The sequence below is a fragment of the Coenobita brevimanus genome, chromosome 91, assembly GCF_032717465.1.
Source record: "Coenobita brevimanus isolate Jiangsu-jjx chromosome 91, ASM3271746v2, whole genome shotgun sequence".
In the NCBI taxonomy this organism is placed as follows: Eukaryota; Metazoa; Arthropoda; class Malacostraca; order Decapoda; family Coenobitidae; genus Coenobita; species Coenobita brevimanus.
This window is the reverse complement of record NC_137044.1, coordinates 19923664-19940095: the sequence shown is the minus strand read 5'-3', so window position 1 is coordinate 19940095 and position 16432 is coordinate 19923664. Positions and strand designations below refer to the sequence as shown.

General features: G+C 42.0%; 1 long non-coding RNA gene across 1 annotated transcript; it reads right to left on the bottom strand.

The window, feature by feature from the left end:
* Positions 1–337: 337 nt before the first annotated feature.
* LOC145411812 (uncharacterized) lies at positions 338–14911 on the bottom strand. Its single transcript, XR_013899490.1, has 3 exons — positions 14890–14911; positions 2743–2846; positions 338–449 (listed from the first exon to the last, which is right to left on the bottom strand). It is a non-coding gene; the product is annotated as an uncharacterized LOC145411812 (long non-coding RNA).
* Between the last annotated feature and the right edge of the window lie 1521 nt (positions 14912–16432).

Here is a 16432-nt window from a genome sequence, read left to right as displayed (position 1 = left end):
ATCGTCCGGAGGTGTCAAGAATAAAATATGACCCAGTGGTAGTGAAGGGGAAGGGGTGGATGTGCAAGGGACTATGTTGAATCCAGTCGAAGGTCTTCCAGGGAGAGACTATTTTCAGCACCCCGTATCCGGACGTACTGTGTGTGTGTGTGTGTGTGTGTGTGTGTGTGTGTGTGTGTGTGTGTGTGTGTGTGTGTGTGTGTGTGTGTGTGTGTGTGTGTGTGACCTTGCCACCTTCAATCACCTCAACTCAGAATAAACCATCACTTATGTCAGGGTTTAACATATACTCCATAAACCCCTTCACAACCTAAGTCAACCTCAGCTGAATAAAATCGTCTGAAGGCAACGAGATTACACAGCAAAATACGTCATCGGACTGAAGGTGTTACTCTTGTCCTTAATTATTCCAGTCCATTGATGCAGGCTGTGAAACGATCCATCTGTTCCTGAAAAAATAATGATAAAAAATGTATAGTGTAAAAATGATGTGGTTAATAATGAAGCTTACACTTTGGCTGTTTCTCTCATCCCTCCAACTGGAAAAGCCAAGCTGTGTCTTGCCTGACTCTTTGGGGCTCTTGGCCTTGAAAGGAACAAGAATGGCTGAAGACAACCCTATGGAAATAATTTCAAGAATTTTACTTCGGATTCACAAAAAAATTACAGTATTTACTTTAAAATCTCAACTGAATATGATTCAGATCCTTAGAACACATCGCCTAGCATCCATTTAGACACAGGGAAGGTTGTTGGAGCCACCCTAGAGACTCTGGTCTGGCACAATTCTCTCCTGGTTACAATGAGTAACTCACAGATTAATGCATTAATAGGCTGGACTCCACCGCTAGACGCGTTTGTCAAATTATCAGCAATAGAAGAGGGGGAGGGAATTATGCTAAAGTTCTTGGGGTAACTTTGAGAAAAATGTTGCATCGACGTCGGCACAATTATCACCGGTTGTGAGCTATATATATATATATATATATATATATATATATATATATATATATATATACAGTATATATATATATAAACGGTTTTTCAGCTTAGCTTGGGTTCAATATTCAACCGCTGGGGAAATGAAAATATATGAAATTTTTGAAATCCACATCAGATAACCTTGCTGCTCGAAAAATCCTTTTTGAGGTTGCTAAGTCCGTCTAGACCTGGCAAGAATAGCATATAATATGCGTTATTAGACTGAAGTAATTAGGTTAGTATGTTTGGCTGGATATATTAAGTATCTAGTTTTTAAGACATCACCATCAACATGTTCACTACTATAAATGCCTCAATGAATTGTGATTTCCTTTTATTTAGACGATATTTTGCAGACTTGAATTATTTCTGAACTAACGAGGGTCAGATATAGCCTTCATTAACTCCATCACCATTATTGTTCTATCACCTTAACCTGGCCAAGATTTTGACTCTTTTGCAGCTTATTTCACGTAGCTCAATTCCAGAAAAAGGCAATGCTATGGCTAGGCAATGTTTCCATACTACTTCGTCATGGCTAGTATCAGATTCCGTTGATAATCGATAGTTATAAATCAATACTCTGGAGAGATGGTAATTTTAGGCCAAGTTAATGTAAAAACTAAATAATGATAAAATATTGTCGCATGACGCAGAAAAAGAAAAGAAAAAAAGAACTTTTTACTGAAGGGGTTAAAACACTACGGTGATATGATGACATTGTATCCAGTTCAGTGACATTTTTTATACCTAAAGAAAATTTTATTCAGCTTAGAAAAGAGAATCAAACAGACGGGGTTAAAGAAAATATTACTATACTGCACAAAAGTATATACAAATTATACATGCAGAGCTAATTTAAATCGCGTTGAACTCTTTCCTAAATTGGAAAAAAAAAAAAAAGTCTTGGGATGAAAAATCAAGCACGCATAGGTTAAAAAATAGCCATGAGGAAAAATGGTCATGGTGTAAATAATAGTCATGAGGTAAAATAGTCATGGGGTAAAAAAAAATAGATATGGCCTAAAATAATAGCCATGAGGGTTATGAGGTATAAAAAATGGCATGGGATAAAAAGAATTGTCACGGAAAAACATAAAATAAGTTCGTGATTTAAAAATAGTCATTAAGTAAAAAATAAAATAGCCATTGTGTTCAAAATAAAATAAAGGCATAAAAATTTCAGAATATAATTATCTATCTATCTATATACCTAGGAAAGGGAGGTAGCCGAGACAGGACGACTCACTCTTCATTTACTCATCCATTCAAACACATTCATTTGCATCTTAGCCCCAAAGGGGAGAACGGACAGATCCTCACCGCACCACACCGCACAAGGGTCAACTGGGCAATGCAATCAGTGACATCCGCAGCAGGGCCCGACAGCAGAACTGGTTTACCCCTGCCACATCATAACAGACCCATCCCCTTACCCGCACCTGACCTGACTAGCTGATCAGACCAAATGCGGGAGAATATCCCCTCAGGGCTGCGTCATCACTTATTCATTCACAATTTCTCTCCATTTATTTCTGTCACGCACAGCCACTCTTCCTTGCTCAACAGACATCCCTCTCGCATCCAGCGCTCTCTTCACACTGTCCATCCATCCTATTCGTGGTCTTCCTCTCAGCCTTACACCTCTCACATCAGATCTAGTTATCTTTTTCACCAATCGCTCATTATCCATTCTCTCCATATGTCCAAACCATAAATGGCGCGGCAATCCAGCAGACACACAGAACCAAGAGGTCTTACCCAGTCCAGTTTGTAGGCAACACATCTGTACAGAGGAAAGAAGTTCGTCACGGTAACGCCCATATTGGTAAGGTCGTCCAGAGTGTAGCACCGTTCCTGGAGTTCTGGTTAAGGAACATTACGGAACATTATCTGGCTGGACTTTGAAGAGGCCTGAGAGGTTGTGGATGATAGTGGAGGGAGTCTGTGGTGGTTGTGGTGGTGGTTGGTGGCTATGGTAATGGTGCTGATGGTTTGTGGTAGTGGTGGAAGTTAATGATGGTGATGATAGTTGGTGGTGGTGTTAGTGACGGTGCAAGGTGATGGAAATTAAGGGTGGGAGTTAGTAATAATGGAATTTAGGGTATGGATGTTGGTGGTGGAAGTTAGTCGTGGTGAAAGTTAGTGGTGATAGGGGAAGTCATTGGTGGTGGAGAGTAATGGTTGTGGAAGCCAGTGATGGTGGGGAGTAATTGTGGTGGAAGTTAGTGGTGGTGGAAGCTAGAGGTGATGGAAGTTAGTGGAGGAGTGGTGGGTGGTGGGTCTTAGAGTTTTTATGAAACGTCGAGTGGGGGAGGTGGTGGTGACAGTGATGGAGAGGAAAGGGTGGTGGTGACAGAGAGTGAGGGGAGATGTTGCTGGTGACAGTGATGTAGGTGGAAATAGTGATATTGGTGAAGAGAGAGATGGTGGTGGCGAAACTGAAACAGAGGGAGATAGTAGTGGTGATACTGATGGAGGAGATGGTGGTGGTGATAGTGATGTAGAGGCAGTTGGTGGTGGTGACAGTGATGGAGGAGGTAATGGTGATGGTGGTCATGATGTAGGGGGAGATGGTGGTGCTCAGAGTGATCTAGGTGGAGATCATGGTGGTGATAGGGATAGAGAGGGAGATGGTGGTACTTGTAGTTGTGTAGGGGGGATGGTTGTGGTGATTGTGATGTAGGCGGGATGGTGGTGGTGATTGTGATGTAGGCGGGATGGTGGTGGTGATAGTGATATATATATATATATATATATATATATATATATATATATATATATATATATATATATATATATATATATATATATATATATATATATATATATATAATCATAACGTACCATAGGATTTCCTTCCATGTTCATCTATCTATATACCTACTGTAGGCTGCTTCCCCCCAAGGAAAGGGAGGTAGCCGAGACAGGACGACACACTCCCCATTTACTCATCCATTCAAACACATTCATTCGCATCTTAGCCCCAAGGGGAGAACGGACAGATCCTCACCGCACCACACCGCACAAGGGTCAACTGCGCGATGCAATCAGTGACATCCGCAGCAGGGCCCGACAGCAGAGCTGGTTTACCCCTGCCACATCATAACAGACCTATTCCCTTACCCGCACCTGACCTGACTAGCTGATCAGACCAAATGCGGGAGAATATCCCCACAGGGCTGCGTTATCACTTATTCATTCACAATTTCTCTCTATTTCTGTCACGCACAGCCACTCTTCCTTGCTCAACAGACATCCCTCTCGCATCCAGTGCTCTCTTTACACTGTTCATCCATCCTATTCGTGGTCTTCCTCTCAGCCTTACACCTCTCACATCAGATCGAGTTATCTTTTTCACCAATCTCTCATTATCCATTCTCTCCATATGCCCAAACCATCGCAACACCCTCTGCTCAACTCTACCAGCCATCTCCCGAACAACTCCAGTTCTCCTTCGCACTTCATCATTTCGCACTCGATCCATACGCGTCACTCCATACATACTCCTCAGACACCTCATCTCCATTACATTCAAACTTTTCCTCTCTGTTACACCCATATTCCATGTTTCAGCCCCATATAATGCAGTCAGTACCACAACACCCTCATACAACCTTCTCTTTACATCCATTCTAAGTGAACGACATCTAAACACTTTTTTCATTCCTCCCAGCACCTTTCCTACTTCATTTATTCTAACCTTCACTTCTGCATCTATTCTTCCATCCACAGCAAACATGTGACCCTAGATATTTAAAACACTCTACCTCCTCAAGCAACTCGCCATTCAAAGCTATATTCATCCCCCTACCATCTACCAACCTCGTACACTTCATCACTTTACTCTTATTCTCATTTACTTTCAATTTCCTCCTTTCACACACCCTTCCAAACTCCTCTACCAACTGTCTCAATCTCTCCTCTGAATCAGCCACCAGTGCAGTATCATCTGCAAACAGCAGCTGCTTCAGATTCCACTCTCCACCATCAACATTCACCAGACTCAGACCTCCACCTAAAACTCTTGCATTCACCTCCCTTACAACACCATCCATGTAAATATTAACCCGTCACGTCCCGAGGTTTTCCGCACCTATGACATCCCCCAGTCCCGAGCCTTTTTGGAATTTTTTTTTTTTTTTTTGCTAAAATTTCCGCTTAGGTCGAGAAACGAAGGAAAATCACAAAGAGAGTGGTTCTCGCGGTCTATAAGTGGTCCGTACAGGTGCGGTTCCCCCCCGCAGGTATGGTGTTCTTTAATGGGCTGGATATGCGTTTACGTTTTCTATGGTAAGGAATAATGGGAGAAACAACACACAACACCTCTATATTTATTGAATTTGAACTAATAAACAATAACAGTAACAATATAATGGATTTCAGACACATATATATGAAAAATAAGCATTGTACCATCGCGCGAGCGTAGCGAGTTTGGTCCGAATCGTAACATGCTATATGCTAAGTGTCTGATATGAGTCAACCTATCATTTTTTTCCCTTGTATACTTCTGTTTCAATGACATTTTACCAATTACAACTGTTTGTAAGTGTTTTCAGATGTTTTCATTCATTATGATGACATGCAGCATAAGTATAGCGCACATCAGCTTAGTAAGCTCACTCGCTATGACTCGTATTTCAACATACCAAATTGTTTTATCACTTTCCAATTATTTTCCCCTTTACATAGAACCTTTCCTCCACCACTAGGTTTTCAATTATTTTCATTCATTACGAGGGCATTTAGCGATATGCTAGCTCATATTCACGTAGCAACCACGATCTTAAACACTCGTGTTTCATCATCTACTTTATTTATTCACTCCACTTATAATTTCCCACTTACATTACACACGTTTACACCCCTATAATGCACTGTACATACTTACTGCCATTATTTATTCAAGTGAGCGTGAGAATATCGCCTGAAAATACCCTCGCAAGAAATGTTTCGACAAACATAATACTCACACACTTATATACTAATTCACTCACACACTTATATACTAATTATTCACTTTATCACTTGCTGACTTTTATTTTGACTAATACGTGCCTTATTCATTCAACTGAGCGTCAGGAAATCGCATCTCTATATACAGTACACGCTATGAATATTTGACTTAAAATATATATCATCACATACAATAATTTGAACTTATATTATACCCGTAAGAATTTCCCATAATAATAATTATATAATTATATAATTATATAATTACGGGGTGAGTTGGGGGGAGGGGAGTCAAATGGTGGGTGACAGAGTGACTTGGAGGCGTTTTGTCTGCGGCCACCCTTTGCGGGATTAGGGCGTCGGGCTATAGATAGATAGATAGATTTATTGCACTGAGCGACAGAATATCGCATCATAAAACCCTCGCTATGTAAGTTTCAACTTAGGGCAGATTTATATACTTACATACAATGTTTTCACTTATGTTCTACCCGTAGGCACTTTATACTAATATCTGGAGATCAACATGACTGATAATTTCACTGAGCGTCTGTCTGTCGAATTTACCTCATAATTTCAGCGTCCTTTCGCATTCACACCATACTAAAAATTGCATCAACGTGTGATATTCACTAAAACATGGGTGAATACAGAGATCCACGTCACACTGCACGCACTCATAGCGGGTGTCCTTCCTCTGTGTCGTGAGTCTCACCTGGGAATTACTGGACACGTGACACCTGCGTTGGGGCCTAGGTCTATTTGGCTGGGGAGGGATAGGAGTGGGGAAATGGCGGCCGGATATTCTCTGGGGAGTTTGGGGAATATGGGCAGTGCGGGTGCGATGTTGGGGCCTTTCAACAGCATACTTTGCAAAGATTTCTCTTGTGAGCTCCCTCACAAACCCTTCAAATGTTTCCTGAACTCCTGTGGTCATGGCGTGAAGGTGGTGGCAATTCAGAGCAGTGATATCTAGCAAGTGAAAGAACAGTTTTTTATACCACTTCATCGTGGTCCTGGCACACTCTACCGTCGATATCATGGAGTCTGACTGGTCCACGAGGCGCATGTTTATATTGTAATCCATAACACACTCAGGTTTCCAAACACGACGCCTGCTCTCGCTACGGTAATCTACTGAATCAGTACGGTACATCAAGGGGCGGTGAACCGTGGACAAGAGGCTTACTTCTCTGTTGTGGTTCCACATAGTTGCAAGGATGTTGTTGGCTTTGAAGAAGACAACCTCATTCCTTGCAAGTTTCCGCCCTACCTTGGCCATGTGACGCCGGTTCACCTTTACGGTTCCACAGACTCCCGTTTCATGTGTGTGAAGATAACGAGCGAGAAGAGGGCTAGTGTACCAATTGTCGAGGTAGAGAACGTGACCACGATGAAGGTAGTCTTCTATCATCGTCTTTACCACTGCTCCCGACAGTCCAATACTTTGATCTTCTATTATGTCTGTCTGTGCACCGGTGTACAAGACTACGTCTTGCACGTATCCAGTCCTACAGTCACACATAACAAAGATCTTGAACCCAAAACGGTGCCTTTTGCTGGGTATATACTGTCTGAATGAAATATTGCCTCTCCACAACACGAGACTCTCGTCTATGACGAGGTCTCTATAGGGATAGAATGAGGAACGAAAGGTTTGCCTGAGGTGATCAAAGACCAGCCTAATTCGCCTCATTTTGTCAGTGTTGTTTGCATTTGCAGGGTCATGAGCATCATAAAAATGGAGGCGACTTAGAATTTGTTGAAACCGATTACGGCTCATCACTTGACCAAATATGGGGGTAAACATAACAGGGTCCCTAGTCCAGTAAGCAGGAATTCTATTCTTTCTTATAATACCCATCAAAAGGACCAGGGCAAAAAATAAGAACATTTCTGGAAGGGAGACAGGGTAATCATAGATGATAGAATGCCTACTCCTTGTTCCCAATCTTTCACTCTCTAGGCGCTGGGCGCTTGCAAACAGGTTTGTTTGGTATACAATCTGATCCACAAATGCCTCACTGAAAAACCGGTGGAAAAAATCCAACCTGGTGGAATTACGGTGAATTCCTGGTGCAATGCAGCCAGATCGCCCCTGCTCAGTGAAGGGGTGAATGAGGGGAGAAAAATCACTCCCATCCTTCCAATCCCACGACACAAATCCCACGTCCCCATCAGCCCCATCACCGCCTTCGTCTGGGTGGGGAGATCCTGGTTGGGGAGGTGGGGAAGAAGGAGTGTGGAGGGCTTCCCCACTGTCACTCCTCTTCCCTCTGCCTTTACCCTTTCCCTTTCCCTTACCCTTACGGCCTTGAGGAACATTAGGGGGCTGTGGGGATGAAATATGGGAATATTGGGGAGCAGAAGACGTGCTGGGGAGTGGTTCCTCCCCACCTTCCCCCTCCATTACAACACCACGTGCTCTCTCACGCAACCTAGCTCGACCACGTGTTAGGGGATATTGGGGAGCATAAGACGTGCTTTGGAGTGGTTCCTCCCCACCTTCCCCCTCCCTCACAACCCCACGTGATAAGGAACGCACCCGCACTGGCCCACATGATCCACTAAGCCGCCTCACACTACGTAGGGAGAGCAATGACTCACTCACGTCACTCTCACTTTCCCTAATCCTCCCTGGACTTTCCCTTTCACTCCCCACTCCCTCCACTTGACTTCCTAGCTCCCCAAACAGAATGCTAGGCCCATACCTGCTCATACGACGTGGTGTGTGCTCTGGGCCACGATGTGTAATCACCTCCCGTCCATACCACGTGGCAGCACGTCCCACGGCTCTGTCCTCGTCCTCGTCCTCGAATTCTGGTTCCAAATCATGCTGGGGATAGGGATAGGATATAACACGTGCCTTCTTTGCCTCCTGCCCTTCTCTAGCAGCACGATAAGTCACGTACTGCCGCTTCCTGGGAGACGGAACTTCCTCGTCACTGCTGGTGGTTTCTTCCTCCTCTGGCTGCACATAATCCTTGTCCATATCCTCGTCGTCCAGTGGGGAATCACTGTCGCCGGTAAAGGTGTCCAGGGCGACTTGAATTTCGCTGTCTGAGAGACCTCTCTTAGCCATGTCTGAGCAGGACCGTGGCTACCAGGTGAGTGGACAAGTGGTGGGCTAGTGCGGGTCGCGCGGGGTCGCCGAGTGTCCCTGCCTGGTGGCAGGTAGGGGAAGGTCATGCGAGGGTACGTACCGCAAATCAAGCGCGAAATTTGAAAATTGTCGAAATTATGCAAATTGCAATTGCACGACGTACTGGTACGTTGCCGGGACTGGCAAATGCAAATCGTTGCAACGTACCCATACGTCAATGGGACGGGGCGGGTTAAACAACCAAGGCGACATCACACATCCCTGTCACAGCCCCACTCTCACAGGAAACCAGTCACTCACAGCATTTCCCACTCTTACACAGGCTCTACTATTTACATAAACTTTTCACCCCTTCTAGTAACCTACCATCAAGTCCATACAATCTTAAAACAGTTCACAGAGCCTCCCTATCAATTCAATCATACACTTTCTCTTAATCCATGAATGCCCAAAACACATCCTTGCCTTTTGCTAAATACTTTTCACACACTTGTCTTACAGCAAACACCTGGTCCACGCATCCTCTCCCTCTCCTAAAGCCACACTGCTCTTCACCAGTCACTCCCTCTGTACCCTCTCTAACTCTCATAATTAACACTCTACCATAAACCTTACCTACAACACTCAACAGACTTATACCCCTAAAGCTAGTACATTTATTCTTATCACCCTTGCCTTTATACAACGGGACCACACAAGCACTTGCCCAGTCAATTGGCACCATACCTTTCACAAAGCACACATTCAACAATCTTACTAACCAGTCAACAATGGTCACTCCACCACCTTTCAGGCATTCCACAGGACACCCATCCATACCTGCAGCTATCCCTGTTTTCATCTCCTTTACTGCCTTCTCCACTTCCTCCTTCGTGATCAAAGAATCATTCAACTCTCTCAACACATTTATTCCTTGCACCTTTCCATCCGCCACAATCTCAGCCACCCTTTCCTCCTCTACATTTAACAATCTTTCAAAATACTCTGCCCATCTCTTCCTTACTGCATCCATCTCAATTAACATCCTTCCATCCTCTGCTTTTACTCGTTCTTCCTTCCCAGACTCTCCCTTTCGCACCCTTTTCACCTCCTTCCAAAACATTTTCTTATTCTGTTGAAAATTCTCTGTAAGCCGCCTACCCCACCTCTCATCTGCTGCCACTTTAGCATCACGCACGGCCCTTCTCGCCCTATTCCTCTTTTCCTTATACCTTTCATATGACATCTCATCCTTCCTCTGCAGCCACACTTCATATGCACGTCTCTTCTCAGCCACAGCCATACTTCCTCGCACCACCATTCACTTCCTTTTCTTACACCACCACCCACACGTCTCACACCACACACCTCTTCTGCATGCCCCACCACAGCACTCTTAAACAACTGCCATTCCTCCTCCACACTGCCATTTTCCTGAAACTATAAAAGTTTTAAAGTAAATTTACTTTGAAAATTTTTGATTTTATTTTTACATTTTCGAACCTGTGACCTTGAAAAGTAGGTGAAGGTTGCTGAAACTGAGTCAGTGTAATTGAGTCATGGTGCTGTATATCTTCAACACGTATGTTGAAAATGGAGATGAAAAGTGACACAATAATAATAATAATAATAATAATAATAATAATAATAATAATAACAATAATAATGAGAAACAAAAGAATTCGTGAGCCGAATGGTAATCGCCCGCCAGAATATGGTGTTTGCCAAGTTACAAGCTACTTACAAACCAAATGTGAAGAAAATTTGCAAAAATCTACGGAATTCAGTCACCGAGTTTCACAAAAACCCAATCCATATTATAATAAGTTGACATTTGGTAGCCATTTGGATGACCTTGACCTTGATGTCGCGTGACCATTTTCGAAAGCACCCAGTGTTTAGGCCATATCTTGATACCCTGAAAGTATCGTGTTCATAGTTCAAGCCATTCAGGAGATATAATGGTAATGCGCACACACACACACACACACACACACACACACACACACACACACACACAAAAGATTTAAATGTTATATACAGAAAATTCTGTGTACATTATGAAATAGGAGTCGAAAATTACATCCCTCAGCACAAAGAAGCAGAAATTAAAATAAAGAAATAAAGAATGTAAACAATCAAAAAATAAAGGAGACTTGTTGTGGAATAGATACAGAAGACACAACAGTTCGAGGACACATAACAAATATAAACAGGCAAGAAACGAATATACAAGAATAAGGAGAGAAGCCCAAAAACAGTTTGAGGAAGATGTCATAAACAAAAGTAATGATCAACCTAAGCCATTTTACAGCTACATCCGAAGCAAAACCAAAGTAAAAGATAAAATACAATCCATTGCGGATGAAGGGATCCTCTATACACAAGAGAAAGATATTTGTGAAGCACTGAATAAGAATTTCCAATCAGTTTTTACAGAAGAGAATAATTTCGAGAGGGACGATATAGAATATGCATGCCCCCACATATTACCAGATATACAAGTATCAGAAAAACAAATACAGGCTGAGTTAAGTAAATTAGGCAAAGGAAAAGCAAATGGTCCTCACGAAATTTCATGTTGGGTGCTACATGAATGTGCAAAGAAGGTAAGTAGACCATTATCTTTAATATTCACGGAATCCTTGAGTCAAGGTAAACTATCTGATATTTGGAAGAAAGCAAACATTGTTCCTTTATTCCAGAAAGGGAATAGACAAAATCCACTCTACTACTGACCAGTATCACTAACCAATGTTGTAAGATACTGGAAAAGCTGATAAGAAAAGTTTGGGTAAACCATCTAGAAGAACACAATATGATAACAGAAAGGCAATTGATTTCAGAAGGGGAAAATGATTTGTTACTAATCCAATAGGCTACTATGACAGACATGCAGAAACATTACAGAAAAGAGAAGGATGGGTGGACAGTATCTATCTAGATTTCAAGAAAGCATTTGACAGAGTACTGCACCAAAGACTTTTATGGAAAGTGTACCATCAAGGAGGAATCCGAGGCAAACTGTACTGTTGGATGCAATATTTTCTCAGAAAAAGGGAAATGAGAACAGTACTTCGGGGAAAGCACTCATCATGGAAAGAAGTGACTAGCGGACTTCCACAGGGCTCAGTGCTGGCACCAATTATGTTTTTAGTGTATATAAATGACACAGTAACATTGGAAATGAAAGCTATTTAAATATGTTTGCTGATGATGCAAAAATGCAAAGGAGAATTACTAATTCAGACTCTTGTACAGTTACAAGAAGAATTAAATAAACTCCATGAATGGAGTAATACATGGCAAATGGAATTCAATGTGGACAAGTGTCATGTAATCAAGTTTGATAAAAGTGGGAAAAGACCAGATTGGAATTATAAGTTAGGAAGTAAAACCCTACACATATCAGGAAGAGAGAAAGACTTAGGTGTGATTATCAATAACAAACTATCTCCAGCTGACCACATAAAAGAGAAGGTTCGGAACATGTATACACTGATCGCAAATACGAGAAGAGCATTCACATGCATAAATGAAGACACGCTGAGTAAGATAAGATTATTCATCAGACCAACTCTGGAGTATGCATCAATAGTCTGGAATCCTCAAGAAACACAAAGATAAGATTGAAAAAGTTAAAAGGCCACTACAAAATGTGTTACCAAGCTTAAGGGATCTAAGCTTTGAAGAAAGACTAGAAAAATTTAATCTGCCAACACTACAGAAGAGAATGAAAAGAGGAGATATGTTTATGCTATATAAATGCATATCAGGGAAGGAGAAAACAGACATAAATGAATGTATAACCTATGGGGAAGATCCAGCAAGAGGACACTCCAAAAAACTGCATAAAAAGGCTATAAAGACGTAAGATAATTTAGTTTCCAAAAGAGGCCAACTGATCAGTGGAATACACTACCGAATGAAATAGTGTGTACCAAAACAATTAGTAAATTTAAGGAGATGTATGATGAAAATAGTTTAAGACACGGGAAGGTACGAGCTTGACTCATTCCTATCAAGATACAACTAGTTAAGAACAATTAGGTAAGAACACACACACACACACACACACACACACACACACACACACACACACACACACACACACACACACACACACACACACACACACACAGACGCTGGCAAAAACATTATCACTCCACTTTGCAAAAGGCGGGTGATAATAATAAAAGTAATGATGGAAACAAAGATCTCCACTTATGATAATAGGTGGAGATCAATATCCACTTATGGTACTAGCTGGAGAATAATAATAACTAACAGTTCATAACTGTCAGAGAGAGTTAGTGATCTCCACCTATGAGGGTTTTGCTGAAAGGAGCAGCCTCCATTGTTTTTGTAGTAACTCAAAAACCATTGGTCAAACTACCACCAAAAATGAATACATACCTGGTCCAGGACTAGACAAAACGTCTGGGGCCATGAAGTGCTTCATTATCGTTCACCATTAGCAAGACAGAGCGAAAACTTTTTTGTCAGTGTGTGTGTGTGTGTGTGTGTGTGTGTGTGTGTGTGTGTGTGTGTGTGTGTGTGTGTGTGTGTGTGTGTGTGTGTGTGTGTGTGTGTGTTAGCATTATATCTCATGAGCGGCTTGAGCTATCAAAATAAAACTTTCAGGTAATCAAAATATGCCCCAGATCTTGGACGAGTTCGAAAATGGGCACTCGGGGTAAAGGTCAAAGCCACTAAAATGGTTGCCAAGGGTAAACTAGTTTTAATATGGATTGGATTTCTGTGACACTCGGTGACTGAAAACCGTAGAGTTTTGCGAATTTTCTTCACGGTTTGTAAGTAGCTTGTAACTTGGCCAACAGCATTTTCTGGTGGGCTATTAGCATTCGGGTCCCAAATGCGTTTGTTTCACTTACGTTTTGTTGTTTCCTGTATGGAAGAGCAATTGAAAACTGTCGAAAAATAGGCTCTCCGAAATATCATAATGTTACATATGAATGAGCTTCAACTTTTCCAGTGAAAATGTTTGAAGGAAAAAAAACGTGAGATTTCCTTCAATGTCGATGTATCTGCAACAGTTTTCATGTAAACTGAGGTTCGAAAATAATTATTTTTGAAAAATATTGGACCTGTGACGTTGAAAAAAAGGTGAAGGTCACTCAAACTGGGTCAGTATAATAGCGTCAGTGCTGTACATCCTCAGAAAGTGTGATAACAATCGGGGAAGGAAAATGACGGAATAGTAATAAATATTATAATAATAATAATAATAATAATAATAATAATAATAACAGTAGTAGTAGTAGTAGTAGTAGTAGTAATAATAATAATAATGAATATATTATCCCTCTTGTTTTGGGGTTATAAAAAGTGCTCCAATATGTATAAAAAATCTGGTCTCTTGTGGGGACGGCTCAGTCTGCTAGTGTGGGGAACTGAGGCTTTGGTTCCTCTGTGAAATTAGTGGCAACGATACAATTCGTGAACGTAAAAAAGAAAGTAATATGAATCACTAAATGCATAACAGAAAGTAGAAAATTACATCGGATAAGTACTGCATGGTAGCACTGAGCCGTCCCTAGAGCAGGCAAGAAATGGGTGGGCAATATTTGGACAATCCTGCATGAGAGTTTGTGAAGAGGGTGGCGATCTTCGGTATTAATCAGCCCTTGATGGATTTTGTGTGTTTAATCTTGTTGAGAGAGAGAGAGAGAGAGCGAGAGAGAGAAGGATGTGGTCACAATAGTATCATCATCTAAGACTGAAATATTGGCAACATGTTAAAAGGCGAAAAAACTTCATGCAATTAAGGTCGTCGACAGAGAGAGAGAGAGAGAGAGAGAGAGAGAGAGAGAGAGAGAGAGAGAGAGAGAGAGAAGCTAACTTACCGGCCAGTGTTGTTGGGAAGTTGTGCACAGTCAGGTGGGCGTGGAAGAGCTCAGAACATTCATAAATATAACCAGTCAGAGCCTTGACGGTCTGGTCATCCATCGCACCGTGGAGTTTATTCAGGATCTGTGGAAGTAATTATGGGGAATCTAAAGTATTTGGCCATATGTGTGCGTCCTGACTGCAAGCGGGCAGGTGGGGGTAAGCGAGAGCGGGGACGGACTGCAGCTATTGAACTCCCGCACTCGAATCGAGTAGGAAGGTGTTGCCATGGCAACATCACGTCACCCTTGGCAGATGCTGGAGGCATGATCTATCCATTTCATCTATTGCCAGACGCCTCAATCCCATAAGGGGTGGCCGCAAACAAATCGCCTTCATGTCGCCTTGTCCCTCGCCGTATCACTGCGTTTCTCCCAGCTCACCTCCCCCTCCTTAATATACCTCGCCACTCAATCCCCCCATCTCATCCTCGGCCACCCCCTCCCTCTCTTCCCCTTCATCTCACTCACATACACTCTCCTCGTTAGTCTCTCACTCTACATCCACTCCATATGGCCAAATCACCTCATTGTATTTCTCCTAATGCTTTCTATCACAACCACACCACAATGCTCCTCCAGTTCCTCATTTGTCAGTCTGTCTCTCCATGTAACTCCACATGTTCATTATCAAATAACTCATTTCCATTGCTCTACTGTATGTCCTATCAACAAGATCCAAACTTCAGGAAGTATGTTAAGAGTTGGTATCACAATACTATCATGCAGCGACTTCTTTACTTCCATGCTTACTACCCTATTTCTTATCACTGCTTTCAAAGAACCAACAACCTTTCTTCATTGTTGTACCCTTTCAAGCACTTCACCCCACAAACTTCCATCCTTACTCTTCACACTACCCAAGAACTTAAATGCACTCATATTTTCCTTTTCCAAATTACCCGACCTCACCGAATATTTAGTGACTTCAATTCTCTCGATGGCCATAACTTTACTCTTCCCTTAATTCAACTGTAGATTCCGTTTCGTACCCACTCTCCCAAACTCATTCATTAAGCCTTGCAGTTCCCCTTCATCTTCACTTAACAATACAGTATCATCTGCAAACAACAGTTCAGTAAGTTTTCAAATGCTGTGCTTTCTCATTAGGGCCGCTCCAACAGCAAGTATCTCACCTTGCATCTCATTTATAACCCCATCCATTTATTTATTGAACAACCATGGACACATGACACATCCCTGTTTCAATCTAACATTCAGACAGAAAAATTCACTCCGTACAATATACATACGCACTGCAGCCTTAGCATCCTCATACAAACTCTTCACGGCATTCAACAACTTGCCATATTTACTCCATATATTCGTAATAATTTCCACATTCTATGTCTATCCTCCTGTCATATGCTTTCCCCAAATCCATGAAGGCCACATACAACTTCTTTCCCTTCTCTAGAATGTTCCACTAAAGACCTAAGGCTGAATATTTGGTCTACACAACATCTTCCCTTACTAAAACCTCCCTATTCATCTCCAACTA